The sequence below is a fragment of the Symphalangus syndactylus genome, chromosome 4 (genome assembly GCF_028878055.3).
Source record: "Symphalangus syndactylus isolate Jambi chromosome 4, NHGRI_mSymSyn1-v2.1_pri, whole genome shotgun sequence".
NCBI classification, from domain to species: Eukaryota; Metazoa; Chordata; class Mammalia; order Primates; family Hylobatidae; genus Symphalangus; species Symphalangus syndactylus.
In genome coordinates this window covers 23,400,074-23,417,167 of record NC_072426.2, presented here as the reverse complement: position 1 = coordinate 23,417,167, position 17,094 = coordinate 23,400,074, and positions in this window count along the sequence as shown.

Below are 17,094 nucleotides of genomic sequence, written 5' to 3'. Positions count from 1 at the left end.
CCCTGCTTGTCCCCCGCCCATGGAGGGGGACACTGTCAGGAAGTGAAGGCCAGGAAGACAGAGGGGAGAGACAGCGGGGTGGGGTGGGAGCAGTCGCTGCTGTGAACTCGCTGGAGCCCAGACGCATGCAACTAAGGGGCAGCAGTGGGAAGAGAAACGGAGGGGTGGTGGGGGAGCGGGCGCTCTGAACGCCTGTTCCTTCCCTTCGGACTAGTCTTTGTTTATTTTGCAGTGCAGGAAGGCGGAAGGGAAGACGGAGACCGGCAAGCGAGGGGAGAAGGCCCGGGGAAGACGCTCGGGACCAAGATGCGGGACCCGGGTGCGAGCGGCTGACCCTCTCGGCCCCCAGGCGTGGTGAGCTGGGTGGCGACGCTCGTGGAGGCCGAGGAGCTTCTGGACCTGCGCTTCGGGGGACCAAGTGGAGAGGCTGCTAGAGTTGTCGCCTGAGTCCTCCCCTAGTTCTTCGCGCCGGCCTCGCCAGCGGCTCCGGGTCCCAGCCGCCACTGCAGTCCCCGCAGCACCGAGCGGGGATCCACGGACTCGCGACTTCCAGCCTCCGCCTCAAGGGCAGGGAGCGCGGCTGGGTCTCTGGAAAGCCATTTTTAAATCACTGCCTCTGCTGCCCCCATGTGAGGTCGGAGTGTCCTCCCCCCTCTTTGCTTTCAGGTTCTTTCAGGTTCCTTCGGGCAAACCGGCAGCTAAGAGTCCAGCCTGTGAACTTGAACCTGAACTTGCTGAAGAAGCTCCCGGCGGCCCCCTGCTGTCTGGGGCCTTTGTTTGAGGGAGAGGCTGGGGTCACCCGGTTGGGCCGCATTTCCAGGGCCGGCAGCTGTCGGGCTGCCAGGCCGCGCGTACCTGGTCCCATCGGGGGCTCTGCTCTGTCCCCTGCGCTGATGACGCGGGTGGAAGGGAGGTAGCAGGGACACTCTGGGGAGCTGTACCCGGCGGGCACCCCCCAGCTGCTCTCCGTGGGGTACGACACCGAGACCTGGTTGGGCTGCAAGGAGGCCGACTGGGATTCCCGGGCTGGTGGCCGAGGAGACGAAGGCGGGGGGTGAGAAGCAGGAACACAGGAGGCCCCAGGCCCAGCGCTGTGGGGCTGCTGTTGTCGTTCTGGGTGGAGGTCTGGCCAAACTGGCTTTTGCCCCGAGTGAGGAATTCCTGCTCTTTTTTGGTGTTGGTAAGAGGTCGCTATTCACAGAGGGGGCGGGGTTCGTCCCCTCCAGGCGAGTACGGGGCTGGCGGGCGCAGTGCTGCCTTTCTGCTCTGTCTGTTGATCCTGCTCAGGATCTTTGTGGCTCCTCTGAGCCTTCTTAGAGAGGCCGTGAAAGATGGGACAAGCAGGTTGCTGAAACGCTGTTGCTTGGGGCCGGCAGAGACCCTGAGCTGTACCTCCTGGTATGGGGAAGGTGCACCACTGTGGGTCAGATCATCTGACAGTGGGGGTTTTAGGTGATGGGGTAACCTTGCAGTTCGGATCTCTTAGAACCCAGGAGCAGGTAGGCGATCGCTGCTTCATCACACTTCACAGGGACTCCTGGATCTTTCTGTCCGTAACCCATGGACACCATGATTCAGTATGGCGGAGGTCTGGGGCTTAAGTTCCTGGTGTTCATGCTTCCTAATCATTCATGAATCCATCACAATTTGCTCTGAAGGGCCTCTCTTGCTGGGATTGAGAAGGACACATTTTTTGAGCAGGTTTTATACTCAATGGACATGTAGAAGGGAATATATTCTACTCAGTACCCCTCCTGCAGCTCCTTGAAATTCTGTCCATCAAAGGCAGGGATCTGCTGACCAGAGGTGACTGCCACAGAAGGTATCCAGTTTGTAAAAGCTGAATTTGTTGCTGAAGCCAGAATTTGCAATCTTGATGTTTGTGTTAACATCCAAGAGCGTGTTTTCTGCCTTTAAATCTCTGTGAACAACACGTTTCTGGTGACAGCTTGCACAGCAGACACTTTTGGTAGAATTTGCTTCAGTCCTTTTTTCTTTCCTGCTGCCAAGAGCATGTATTCACAAACCTCTCCTCCTGGCTAGTGTGCTTGATGACAAAGCAGAGAGATTCCTCAATATCGATCACAGCTAACATTTCACTGTGGTAGGGTGATCCGAGCCTTCATGGTTCCTACTTTGTAGATGGTGTCTGGAGGAGATCTGCTGAGTCTCATCAAATGAATTTCACAGCTGCCGCTTTCCCAGTTAAGAAGTCCCAGGCCAACCTTACCTTAGCCAGGTTGTCCTTGACGATGGTCTCAAGGATCCTAGCTGCCAGTAAGGGTCCCTTCTCAGCAGAGATGGCTGAGAGGCCCTGTGGCATGTGGGACTTACTGGTGGGCTTGAAGTCAAGGTGTCCCAGGTCAGCTTAATTTTGGGAAAAGCTGGTGAGAAGCTTGGCTCAAATCACTTGAAAATCACTTGCATAGTTCACCTGAAGAATGGATCTCTGTAATGGAATTAAAGCACAATGCTGGACAAAAAGTAAGAAAAAGCAACAAACTGAAAAGGAAAAATTGAGTAAAAAGAATAAAGAACTAGAACCGGCAACCTCAGCCAAGCCAGGCAATTACATACATCTTGGAATTCCAAAGCAATGCTTCCTTATGAGGTCACAGGAAGAAATAAATCTAACAAGGCTGGGATTAATTCACGTGATTTTCTCACGTTTTGGTCTCAAGAACTTTTTACTCTAAAAAAATTAGAGGACCCCAAAGAGCTTTTTATGTAGGTTATAGTTATCAGTATTTACCTTATTAGAAATTAAAACCTGTAGGATGTTTCAGTGGTCTTTTCTAGTTTGAAGGGTTTAATAATTTTTGGCTTTTAAAGAGCCCATAATCAATTAAAATATTTTATTTTCCTTTAAATTGTAAATGATTGGTCTCATAATGATGCTACAACTTAACTGGCATTACAATACTGTACAAATACGTTCTACTGTATAAGTCACAATAAGGTACATTATTAACTCTATAACATTGATGGGAAGATAGCTTTTATCATATTATTTAAAGTTTTGCCTAGTTTCTTTGTAGTAGACTTATCTTTTCCACGAGCCAGAGAACCCGCTATATCCGTTTCAGTATCTTTAAATGTAGAGATTGCAGCTGTGTGTTGAGAAAGCACGTTTCACTTAGCATGGGATGGGGACTTCGAGGTACTGGATATGTCACTGGCACCTCAGGGGAGGAAACCAAGATGCCCCTATATGATTTTAAACACGCTTTATTGAAGCGTGATACAGAAAAGTGCACAAATTGCCCACGTAGAACTTGGTGACTGTTCACAAATTGATCTCATCTAACTAGCCTCCAGAATAAGAAAAAGGCCTTTACATACCCTCACCAGCCTCCCAATCCCCTTTTCAGTCACCTTCTCTGCAGTGATAACCACTATTCTATATTCTGACAGCATAGTTTCACTTGTTTTTGAACTTCACATAAATGGAATCAGACAGTATTGAATCCTTTGTGTCTGCTTCCTTCACTCAATATTTTCCTGAGATTTTTCTATATTGTTTATTCTAAATGCCCATTGTATGACTGTAACACAATTTGTTTATCCATTTTACTGTTCTTGGGCATTTGGGTAGTTCTCACTGTGGATGCTAAGAAGAGTGTTGCTATAAACATTCTTATTCAGGTCTTTTGGTAAGCATATACGTGGCTTTCTTTTGGCTATTTATACCTAGAAATAGAGTTGCTGGCTTATAAGGTATGCATATTTTTAGTTTTAGTAGACATTGCAGTTTGTACCAATTTACCTACCCACCAATATGAATATCTAATATTGCCTACCTGTCTGTAGGTGTGTACTGGTATAGCATTGTGGTTTTAATTTGCATTTTCCAGTGCCTAATGACATAAAGCGCCTTTTAATATGCTGATTGGACATATTTTTTTTCTGTGTCATGCCTGTTCAGTATTTTGCCCATTTTTCTGTTGGGTTGCTGGTATTTTTCTTATTGGTTTATGGGTATTCTTTAAATATTTTAAGTATTCTTTATTTGATATGTCCCTGTATTTCCTCTCTCCTCACTCATCCCTGTTAACTCTCTGATGTCACTTCCTGCTATTTTACCCATGGATCATCCCTTTCTAGCTACTAGAGTTCTTATTCCTTGAACGTGCCAGCCATATTCCTACTCCAGGGCTCTGCACTAGCTCCAACTTATGCCTGGGATGTTCTTTTCCAGCGGTCCACATACACAAAATTAGAAATATAAATACATAGGATATTAGTATAAAGGCCCTTCTTTGGGTATCTATCATCTGACACCAATAATTATCAACATTTTGCAATCTCATCCATAAATATTTCAGTATTCATCTTTAATAGATAAATATCTTTTTTTAAACACAGACACCATGCCATCATCATATCTAACAATAGTACTGTATAAGACCAGTCCATATTCAGATTTCCCAGTTATCTCAAAGATGTCTTGTTACAGTTAATATGTTTGAATAAAGGTGTAAACAAGTTGTACATGTTGCTCTTTTTTCTATAGCAATATCACCATTCAAAATACTGTATATTTTACTTATTAAATTTGCCTTAAATTTTTTTTATATTATTTTTATTTTAGGTTCAGGGGGTACAAGCACGTGTTTATTACATGGATATGTTGTATAATGGTGGGATTTGGACTTCTAATGGACCCACCACTCAAATAGAGAATTTTTCAAGCTTCACCCCTCTCACTCTCCCTGCTTTTGTAGTCTCAGTGTCTATTATTTCCATCTTTTATGTCCATATGTGCCCATTGTTTAGCTCCAACTAATAAGTGAGAATATGTGATATTTGGCTTTCTGTTTCTGAGTTACTTCTCTTAGGATATTGGCCTCCAGTTCCACCCATGTTGCTGCAAAAGGCATGACTTTATTCTTTTTTACAGCTGCGTTATATTCCATGGTGTATATGTACCACATTTTCTTCAACCTGTTGATGGACACTTAGGTTGATTCCATGACTTTTCTATTGTGAAAAATGCTGTGATAAACATATATTAGCAGTTATTTTCTTATATATATTTTTTGAGACAATGGCTCGATCTCAGCTCACTGCAACCTTCACCACCTAGGTTCAAAGCAATTCTCCTGCCTTAGCCTCCCAAGTAGCTGGGATTACAGGTATGTGCCACCACACCAGCTAATTTTGTGTTTTATAGTAGAAATGGGGTTTCTCCATGTTGGTCAGGCTGGTCTCAAACTCCTAACCTCAGGTGATCCACCCACCTCAGCCTCCCAAAGTCCTGGGATTACAGGTGTGAGCCCCTGCACCTGGTGGCAGTTATCTTTTTTATGTAATGATTTCTTTTGGGTGGATACTCAGTAGTGGAATTACTGGGTCAAATGGTAGTTATATGTTTAGTTCTTTGAGAAATCTTCATAGTGTTTTCCATAGAGGTTATACTAATTTGCATTCTCAACCAGAGTGTATAAGTGTTCTCTTTTTTCCACATCCACACCAACATCTACTATTTTTTGACTTTTCAATAGCCATTTTGACTCGTGTAAGATGATGTCTCATTGTGGTTTTAATTTGCATTTCTGTGATGATTAGTGATGTTGAACATTTTTTCATATGTTTGTTGGTTGCTTGTATGTCTTCGAGAAATGTCTGTTCTTGTCTTGCCACTTTTTAATAGGGTCATTTTTTTTTCTTGTAGAGGGGTCTGAGTTTCTTGTAGAGGCTGGATACTAGTCCTTTGTTGGAGCCATAGTTTGCAAATTTTTCTCCTATTCTGTGGGTTATCTGTTTAATCTTTTTTTTTCTGTGCAGAAGCTTTTTAGTTTAGTTAAGCCCCATTTATCTGTTTTTGTTTTTGTTGCATTTGCTTTTGAGGCCTTACTCATACATCTTTGCCTAGGCCAGTGTCCAAAAGAGTATTTATTTTCTAGGTTTTCTTACAGGATTTTTATAGTTCCAAGTCTTACATTTAAGTCTTTAGTTCATTTTGAGTAATTTTGTAGAAAATGAGAGATAGGAGTCCAATTTCATTATTTTGCATATGGCTAGCCAGTTTTCCCAGCACCTTTTATGGAATAGGGTGTCCTTTTCCCATTGCTTATTTTTGTTTACTTTGTCAAAGGTCAGTTGGTTGTGGGTATGTGGCTTTATTTCTGGTTCTCTATTTTGTTTCATTGATCTATGTGTCTATTTTTATACTAGTACCATGCTGTTTTGGTTACTACAGCCTTGAAGTATGATTTGAAGTCAGGTAATGTGATACCTCCAGGTTTTTTCTTTTGCTTAGGACTGCTTTGCTAATCTGGCTCTTTCCTGGTTCTGTATGAGTGTTAGAATTGTTTTTTCTTTTTCTGTGAAAAATGACATTGGTAATTTGATAGGAACTGTACTGAACCACAGATTGCTTTGGGCAATAAATTATTGCCATATTAATGATATTGATTCTTCACAATCCATGAGCATGGAATATTTTTCTTTTCTTTTTCTTTTTTTTTTGAAACAGGGTCTCACTTTGTTAACCAGGCTGGAGTGCAGTGGCACAATCATAGCTCACTGCAGCCTCAACCTCCCAGACTCAAGCAATCTTCCTGCCTCAGCCTCCTAGGTAGCTGGGACTATAAGTGTAAGCCACCATGGCTGGCTAATTTTTAATTTTTTTTGTAGAAACAAGGTCTCTCTATGTTGCCCAGGTTGGTCTCAACCTCCTGGGCTCAATGGATCCTCCTGTCTTGGCCTCCCAAGGTGTTGGGATTACTGGCACGAGCCACTGTGCCCAGATGGGATGTTTTTCTGTTTGTGTCTTCTATGATTTCTTTTATTGGTGTTTTGTATTTCTCCTTGTAGGGATCTTTAACCTCTCTGGTTAAATATATTCCTAGGTATTTAATTTTAGTTTTATTCTATGTAGTTATTGTAAATGGAATTGAGTTCTTGATTTGGTTTTCAGCTTGAGTGTTATTGGGGTATATAAATGCTACTGATTTTTGTACATTGGTTTTGTATTCTGAAACTTTATTGAACTTTACTGAAGTCATTTATTATGTCTAGGAGTATTTTCAAGGAATCTTTAGGGTTTTCTAGGTATAGGATCATGTCGTTAGTGAAAAGAGATAATCTGACTTTTTTTTTTTTTTTTCAGTTTGGATGCCTTTTATTTCTTTCTCTTGCCTGATTGTTCTGGCTAGGTCTTCCAGTACTATGTTGAATAGGAGAGGTGAGAGTAGACAAAGTTGTTCAGTTTCAGTTCATAGGGGAAATGTTTTGGCTTTTCTCCTTTCAGTATGATGTTGGCCATGTGTTTGTAATGTGTGGCTTTTATTATTTGGAGGTATGTTCCTTCAATGTCTAGTTATATCATGAAGGGACGTTGGATTTTTATCAGATGCTTTTTCTGCATTTATTGAGATATGTTTTTTGTTCTTAATTTTCTTTATATGGTGAATCACATTTATTGATTTACATATGATTTACATATGTTGAACCATCCTTGCATCCCTGGAATAAAACCCACTGATCACTGTAATGAGATGAACAGGGTACCTCAGTTGGGAATGCAGAAATCATCCACCTTCTGCGTTGGACTCACTGGGAGGTGCAGACTGGGGCTGTTCCTATTTGGCCATCTTGCCATATCTCTCCCCCAATTTCCTGATTCTGTCAACAAAGACCCAGTGCTCAGATGGGAAGTGACTTGTTTAAGGTTACACAAACATAACTTGAGCTTTAAGTAAGTGTGAGCCTTAGGAGAGGAGAGAGGAGAGAGGAAAGAAGAGAGAGGCCGGGGGTGGCAGGGGTGGTGGAGTGACTGTGGGAGAAGGCAAACACAATTTATGAAACAGAGTGTGTGTCACACATTCAGGGAAGGAAGCAGGCCATTTATCTGAGGTGGATGGTTTGTGTAATGGAGTTAGCTGTGAGACGAGATGGGTAAGAGGTTGGGGCCAGATTATGGAAGGCCTATGTATGAAACGAGGAGCCATTGAAAGTGTTTGAAAGGAATGCTAGGAGATCACAAGAAATAATAACTGAGAATTACAGCTGATCCTGAGGTTGCTCAGAGGGCAGTGGCTTTCATTCTACTTTAACCATAACTTAACAATAAAAAATACATTTTATACTGAATCAGCACATGCACACACACACACACACACACGCACGCACACACAGAAACTTAAGCTTGACAAGACAAGGCTTAACCTATGTGTGCTATACTCTATTTTCCACTTCATTGCACTAAACTCTAAGCCTCCCTTTTTTAGAGCCTGAATTTATCCGGGGGAGGGGACTAGTGGACGGCATCCTAAGTGAAAGGCATAGTGTGACAAGCTCAGGGAGCTTTGAGGGCAAAGTGTGACCTGGGTAGGGTTTCCAGATTTAGTAAATAAAAATAGAGAACACTCAGTTCAATTTGAATTTCAGATAAACAATATCCCATAGCTTGGGAAGAGCAAGACATTCTGTGTGGCTGGAACACAGGTGGGTGTGAGAAAATGGCAGAGGCGAGTCTGGCGTGTATTGGGATCATGTTGTGAATGCTTATGAGAGAATAACGATCTTTTCTGTAGCCTCTTGCTCATATTGAAGGATAATTTGAGAATAATTATTGAATGCTTGAAATTAAAAAAATACACGCAGAAAATATGTAACCCTTGAGTCCTTAGCTCATTAACAATAAAGGTGGAATCATTGTGTGTGGATGGAATGATTATTAATTATTAATCATTGCATCAGAGTAATTCTTTCTTTTATTCTGCTGATTTTATTTGTTTCTAAGATGCCTTTGTCCAGGTGTTTAGTTGAGAAGGGGGAATGATCACATTTTGCCACATATACTTATTATATTCCAGCCTGAAGCAAGAATTTAAGTTATTAACAGTAATGGAATTAATAACGTGTGTTTGATCAACTAAGCAAGTCTTTGCTCTGTTTAAGTAGTTTTCGAGATGTCATCAATGCAGGTTGTCTATATTTCATCCTCTCTTCCCTGTTTGTGGAACCTGATCTTCACTATATCATAGACATGGCTCCTGACAGGCCAGGAAAGCCACCTGACCCAAGCTGGACCAGGCAGAATTCAGTGTCATTTGTGGTTTTACTGGTAACTCAGGAGCTTGTGGTAGCCATGTTTTGTTTTGTTTTGTTTTGTTTTGCCATATGCAAAATCAGAGAAAGCCAGTCAACACTACGGAATTCACTGAAGAAGCAATTCAGTGAAGGTGGGGGAGAGTATATGCACTCGTGTTAGAGGAAAAGCATGCTAGAATTAGATAATGAAAAGTGAAGACCAGCAAAGAGGGAGAGAGAGAGAGTGACAAGAGGGGGGTAAAAAGGAGGCAAAAGGAAGGAGAGAGGAGGAAGGGGAAGAGGAGAAGGGAGAAGGAGGGAGAAAGGCTGAGAGCCAAGCCTTACCAGTTGTGCAATCCCTGGGTTCATTACCCTTCTAAAGTGACTTGGTTGCATTCTATCTGGGTTTGTGAGATGACCTTTTACCTTCTGATGAATTGCCTTTATGCTTAGGATCACTACAGTGGGTTCTGTTACTTAAAACAAGAGTACTAATTAATAAATCAGATCACTGAAGTAATATCGACCCACTGTGATTGTTATGGTTTGGTGGTGATTATGGGAAGGATATTTACTCCGTAGGTAGAACATGGCCATAGAACTCCTTCAAGGCAAATAGGAAGAAGCTTGGCTTTCGTTAAACTGAGCGCATGCATTGCTGAGCATAACAAAAACTACCCTGATTGCATAGTTTCCCTTTTCCATCTAGAGCTTGTTCTGGATTTGTTCTAGGAAAAGCCTATGGGTTTAATTTGGAGCTGGTTTATTTCAGTTGGTTGGGGAGTTGTTTTGTGGTACTTTTAACACTACTCAAACAAATGTTTCTCAAGGTGAATTCTCTGTTCAATGAAACTAGCAGTTAGTGGAAAAAAGAAAGAAGGTGGTTCTGTGGTCAGACCATGTTTGGGTTAACTGCTTTGTAGTACCTCTCAGAGCCTTTACTATGCTAGTTTGCACTGTAAATTTCTAAGAGGCAAAGAGTTGATGTAGCATTTCCTGAGTTCACCTGACCACAGAGCGTGTATGTCACTGGACTAGTGTCTCCCAGGACACACTGGGGATAAGATAGATAGTTGAGCACATATGAGTGGATGGCCACCATTCCAGTGTGCAGGACCGACAGTGAGAAGGACCTGTCCAGTAGCTGCCTCTTACACATTGACCTTGATTTTAAGGTGACAAGAAAATGATCTGACTGCCAGTGATTCTCCAATACTCTTGACATTTCTAAACAACAGGTTATTAAAAAAATCTAACACTAAAAGGGAAGCTTGGCTCAGTTTATATTCAGATCAAAGAGACTACGGACAAGGGATCCATGGAAAAATTCAGGCAGTCTGTGAACTTGAATGGGCATAAAAATTGCATCTTTATTTTCATTAACTTCAGACTGAAATTTAGCATTTCCTTCAGTTATTAATGTAGCAACAGACCCCATAGTTTGAGCAGCACCCATTACTTTGTCAGTAATAGAAATCTTAAATGTATTCACATTACATCAGAGTTCCTACAAGTTTCTCTAAATATTTATGCTTCTTGTTACTTTGAAATTATGGTTAGGCCTACCACTAGGTCTTGTTACTCTTCTTATTATTTTTTTGTATGTGGAGATGAGGTTTTGCTATGTTGTCCAGTCTGGTCTTGAACTCCTGGCCTCAAGAAATTCTTCTGCTTCGGCCTCCTTAGTAGCTGAGATTACAGGCAAAAGCCACCATACCTGGCCAAACAAAATGTTTTTGATGATGGCCACACATTAAGCACAGCGCCTGGCCCATGATAGTGCTTAATGAATATTAACTGATGCTGTTAATCAGTTAATCATGACCATCATCATGGAACTAAGCTCTTATATTTGTTGTGTGTCTTAATTTAGTCCCAACATCAGGGTACGAGGTAAAGTAGGCATCTTAAAAATAAATACTAGTGAAACTAGATAGAATTATCTTCCTTGTCATTTCTTTTGGGTATTAATTATGTATCAGAAAATTTCAGGGCTGGGTGTGGTGGCTCATGCCTTTAATCCTAGCACTTTGGGAGGTTGAGGCATGAGGATCACTTGAGCCCAGGAGTTTGAGACCAGCCTGGGCAACACAGTGAGACTCTATCTCTGCAAAAAAAAAAAAAAAGAAAAATTAGAGAGGCATGGTGGCACATGCCTGTAGTCCCAGCTACTCAGGAGGTTAAGGTGGGAGGATCGTTTGAGCCTGGAAAGTCAAGGGTACAGCAAGCCACGATCATGCCATTGCACTCCAGCCTGGCGGACAGAGTGTGGCCCTGTCTTAAAAAAAAAAAAAAGAAAGTAAAGAAAATCTCAGGGCTTTATAAAAACCATTAATTTGTTTATTAATTTATGCATTCACTTGTCAAATATTTACCTGCTAGGTACTCTATCTTGGTCTATTTCTTCAGGTGATTTATGCGGGGTTTGAGTGGAGGTGCAGGGGCCAGTAAATGGGAAGAAGTCTTTATAATCTGTTTGTTCAAACTTCATCTCTCCCAGTCCTCTCTGTTTACTCCAGAAAATTAAGAGAAATGCTGTCATCTGTTTCTAGCACTGTGCTCTGTGCCTCAGGATGCTTAGAGAAGCTTAAAAATAGCTCAGGTGGCAAGGCGCGGTGGCTCACGCCTGTAATCCCAGCACTTTGGGAGGCTGAGGCAGGTGGATCACGAGGTCAGGAGATTGAGACCATCCTGGCCAACATGGTGAAACCCTGTTTCTACTAAAAAATACAAAAATTAGCTGGGTGTGGTGGTCTGTGCCTATAGTACCAGCTACTCGGGAAGCTGAGGCAGGAAAATCGCTTGAACCCAGGAGGCGGAGGTTGTAGTGAGCCGAGATTGCACCACTGCCATCCAGCTTGGTGACAGAGCGAGACTCCGTCTCAAAAAAACAAAAACAAAAACAAAACAAAACCCAGCACAGGCACTGTTTACAGTGTGCTTTTCACTTACCTCAAGAGACAGAAGTATCCCCTCTTTCAGGTTATTTGGGGGATCTAAGTGCCTTTGGTATAATCTTCCTTGTGTTGGCTCAAAGAGAAAGTGGAGGATCTGGTTAGGTGAGAATACATTCTGCAGGGTTTAGTAGAAAATACATTCTGTAGGGTGTAGGTCCTGAAAGATATGCTCCATTCCTAACCTCTAAGCCACATGCCTGTGAATGTGACCTTATTTGGAAATAGTCTGTGCAGATGTAATTAAGGTAAGGATCTTGAGATGAGATCATCCTGGATTTAGGGTGAGCCCTAAATCCAATGACATTGTCATTATGACAGAAAAGGGGAAGACAAAGGGACCTAAGGAAGGAGGTCATCTGAAGGTGGGGGCAGAAAGTAGAGTAGTGCAGCCACAAGCCAAAGAACTCCAGGAGCCATCAGAAGCTGGAAGAAGCAAGGAAGGACTCTTCCCTGGAACCTCTGCAGGGAGAGTAGTCCTGATGAAACTTTAATTTTGGACATCTGGCCTCTAGAATTTGAAAAGAATAAATTTCTACTATGTTTGTGGTAATAATTAGGAAACTAGTACATTTTCCTCAGTCAGCAACGAAGAGACAATACCAGTGCTCAGGCAATCTGATGGTTTGCAAGACAAGCATACATTCAGAAGCAGCATCACCACATTTTCTACTGATCCAGAGTCTAGCCCAAATCCTTTCGAGCTTCATTTATGTATTTCTTCTAGCTTTCTCACTCATTTTTTTCTACTTTTATGGTAGAGTCAAAGGCGCCAAAATGCATTCAGAGGGTTGTGTCAATGAGTCAATCTTAATGGAGTGACCATTTCTGTCTGATTTGATGCTGTATAAACAAGTTTCCTTCCTACTGTGACAGCTTAGGAAGCTGGAATCTGGGGGGAGATCCATGCGATGTCAAGTCAAGAGTTGGAGGTTGAAATAATTCATATAGGAGAAAAGTCAGTGTACGTGTGTGCACCTGTGTGTGTGTGCACCTGTGTGTATGTGTGTGTGTGTCTAGGAAAGAGGCAGGGTGGTGGTTTAAGAACCTAAGCTGTGCTAAACTGTCTCTGACTCCACTAGGCTATGGGGGTATTCAAGGACAGTGTTTGTATCTGGCATTTAATCTGATTTTGTGAATCATACAGAATTTTTAATGTTAGAAACGAGAATCTTTTTCCCAGAAAAACGTGTTGAGAATTCATACAAACTTTTCTGTTTTCTGGGAACATGTACAGTGTTTAACCTACACTAAAGAAACTAGTGTGTTTCACTGGGTCCCCGAAACGTACAGGGATAGTGTTTGGAGTGATAGCCTTTTGACACAAACTTTCGTGCCTTTGTCTCTGCTCAGGGTGGTTGGTAGTGGGTGGTCACAGATGGTGGTTGACTTTCTTTGGAACTAGGGAGGGAGACTCTTTCTTTCTCTGGGCATTATTCTGCTTTCATTCCTGAGAAGCTCACCCCTCCTTGTTCAGATCATTTTCCCTTACTGGCAGGAGAAAGGGGACTTTGATATGCAGCAGTTCAAGAAAGGAGGGCTTCCCATGGAGGGCATATTTCTGGGTTGCTCTGCTGCACGGAGTGGTGCCTTCCTGGGAGCCATTTATAGAAATGACTGGAAACCTCTTAGGAAGGAATTTTAGAAAAGAAAGGAGAGAATGGGGGAACACAAATTTGGTCCAAGGAAAATGGCTCAGTGTGAAACGGGAGGGGTGACTTTTGCACTCCCTCCCTACTGTTCCTAGAAACTTGTGCTAGAATCTTGAGTAGTGGAGATGGAAAGAAAAATACGTTGAAGCTCTTCTGTCACCTCCGTTTCCATATGTAGGAACTCAGCTACATTAAGAGGGTCAACGCAAAGCCCACATCCCTGGGGAGCAGAGCAGCCTGGCCAAGGCCCAGAGCAGCAGACAGCATGGAGCAGGGCGGGAGCCTGCTCCACAGAAGCAGGTGGAGCAGGGAGGAGAAATCCTACTGCACTCCAGGGGCCTCCCAGGAATATTTGGGAGGTGGGGTGGGCCAGGCCAGGGCTAGATTCTGCTATCGTGAGTGGGAAGCAGATCCAGGGAATCAGGGTTTTGTTTCTCTTACCTGTTTCTATTACAGTGACCTTGATTTTGTATCTAGGCTGGAGAGACCTGCGAAACACTGGTTACATAGGATTATAAAGCCTGTCACATCACAGGGAGGGGAACATCACACACCAGGGCCTGTTGCGGGGTGTGGGGCTAGGGGAGGGATAGCATTAGGAGAAATATCTAATGTAGATGACAGGTTGATAGATGCAGCAAAACACCATGACACGTGTATACCTATGTAACAAACCTGCACATTCTGCACATGTATCCCAAAACTTAAAGTATAATTACAAAAAAAAAAAAAAAAAAAGAAAACACCTATCACATTTACTGAAAGTCTGTCATTGCTGGTACCCATTGAAAAACAACAAGCTCACTTTAAAAAGTCAGTAAGTCAATGAAAAGAACTTATGAGACTTGTGATTTAGTGAAATTGATTAGTAAAAACAATTTACATAGATGTGAATAATAAACTTAAATTATGAAATAAATATTCAGAGTTAGATCCCATTAAGGGCATCATTTTCTTTCTTCTATTCCCATGATAAACTTGCTGTCTTATGGCCAAAAGCTGCACCTGTAGCGACAAGATGGTTTGGTCCCACCCACCCGTGCTGCCTGGAACAGCTCAGTGATGGGTAATGCTGGTAGGCCAGAGCTAGACTCAGTTCAGCCTCCTTCCTAATTCTTCGAGTGAAGGTAGTGCTCCAGAGAGTTTCCAGGAAATGTGAGTCTCTGCGGCGTTCTTTATTCTCGATCTCTCTCAGCCATCTCAGATCTATTAGTCATGACATTTCCACTGTCTAGGGACATTTCAACATCTCCACTCAGTCCTCTACTGACCCTACAGCTGCTCACTTCCTGGAGCAGCTGAGAATGCTGAAGATCAAGGACTCTCTTCTGGTGGCCTTTAATTGTGAGGAAATATCCTGCCTTTTCAAGCCAGTCCTGCAGATACTGAGTTCCTCTGTGCTAGGCAGAGGAACTGAGGATTCCAACACATACACCCTTAGGGGTACTGGGAAGATAAAACTTACACTGAAATAAAAAAGGACAGAAGAAAAAAAACAGAAAGGACAGTGTCATGTGATGGCTAAGAGCTTGGGCTCTGGAGTCGAAGAAATTATATTCAAATCTTAGTTCCCAAAGAAACTTCGGTAAAGGTATCTTAACTTCGTTATGCCTCTAATTTCTTATCTATGAAATGGCAGTCATGACAATACTTGCCTGATAGGGTCAGACCAAGGCTGTGCAGGCCGCAGGCAAATATTACTGTGAGCCCCCATCTATATAAACAATACGAGTCTCCCTAAATGAGCATGCAAGCACCATTCTGGAGGCCCAATCCTACAACATCCTACAAAAGCAGTATAGCTCTGGGCAGTGGGAAGGATTTGTTCAATAGGCCACCCTTCATGAACCAGAGCCTGGCCAATGGCCCTGGAACAAGAAATACAGCTCTGGTGTCATGGCACCTGCTTGACCCCATGCTTATGTAAAGGCACTGCCAGCCCAGCAGGTCCTAGGCACTTGTAGGGACCTAGTGAAGCCCAAGGAAAGAGCTTCAGAAAAGCACGGGTTCCCTGTGGTGAGGCACTGGGGCCTGGCCCTTCACCTGCCTGTGTCTGCTCCTAGGTTGATGTGATGATGAAAGAGCTAAGTCATGAAAAGCATCCAGACAATAAGCACAGCAAACATAGAAAAACCTCTCAGAAATGGTGCTGTTATTATTACCAATAGCAATAAGGCCCAGACTCCTGAGGATGGACAGTAGTTCCTGTGGGGATTTACTAGCAGCAGGAGATTTAAGAGAGCAAGAGGCTACTGGAGTGGATGTACCATTGGGCAGATGAGCTGTGAGGTGGCCTTGAAGATGCCATCAGGACATCACCGAGTGACTGGTCCTGGAACCGTAGGAGGCAACCTTCGTTAAAGGAGTATGGGTTGAGTCCTGCAGCCAGACGAGAGTGGAAGATTTTTCAGTGTGCTGGTTTAAGGGCAGGGTGAAGTCTGGAGAAAGCCAGGCCCAAAGCCCAGAAAGGTCAGGGGGTGTTTGGGGAATGGTAAGTAAATTCCCTCCAATCCCAAGTTGGAGCAGAGAGACAAATGCGACAGAAGGGTTGATGCAAACTGTAAGATTGAAGACAGCAGTCTTAGGAGACTTTGGTGAGGGAAAAGAAAGCTAAGAGAAGAGAAGGGCACTCCCTGGAGGCCAACAGTGAGCACAGGAAGGAAGCTCCCTGGACAGTGGGGAGAGGACAGGGGTCTTCCCAAAGCAGGACTCACCAGGCGAACTATTTGATATGGTTTGGCTCTGTGTCCCCACCCAAATCTCATCTCTAATTGTAATCCCCATGTACAGAGGGAGGGACCTGGTGGGAGATGATTGGATCATGGGAGTGGTTTCCCCCATGCTGTTCTCCTGAAAGGGAGTTCTCATAAAATATGATTAAAAAAAGTCAGTTTCCCTTGAGCTCTCTCTCCTGCTGCCTTGTGAGGAAGGTGCCTGCTTTCCCTTCCCTCCACCTTCTGCCATGATTGCAAGTGTCCTGAGTCCTCCCGGCCATGTGGAACTGTGAGTCAATTAAATCTTTTTTCTTTATAAATCACCAGTCTCAGGTATTCTTTAGAACAGTGTGACATTGGACTAAAACGCTATTTCTCCCAGCCCAAATGCTGGAGTGAGTGTATATGCAACTGATATCCCCAGTAACTGGGGGCTCCCTTTGGCTGCTAAGTGAATGGCAGAGAGGCTTGAGGCTGCGCTGTTAACTTTAGGAAACAGCGAGGTGTCTGAGCTAGGGAATCCTAAAAAGGATTACTGTCACAAATTGAATTGAAATTTAAGAAACACACAGACTGAAACAAAGCCTTTTAATTTGTAGCCCCAAACAGGCAAACTGCTCTGTTGAAACAATTAAGCAGCTGTGATGAGGAGGGGCAGCAATACACAGTAGCTGCCCGGATTTCCAAGGAGGGTACAGAGAGTTCACGGACTTAGAACCACTCTAGCTCACCTGG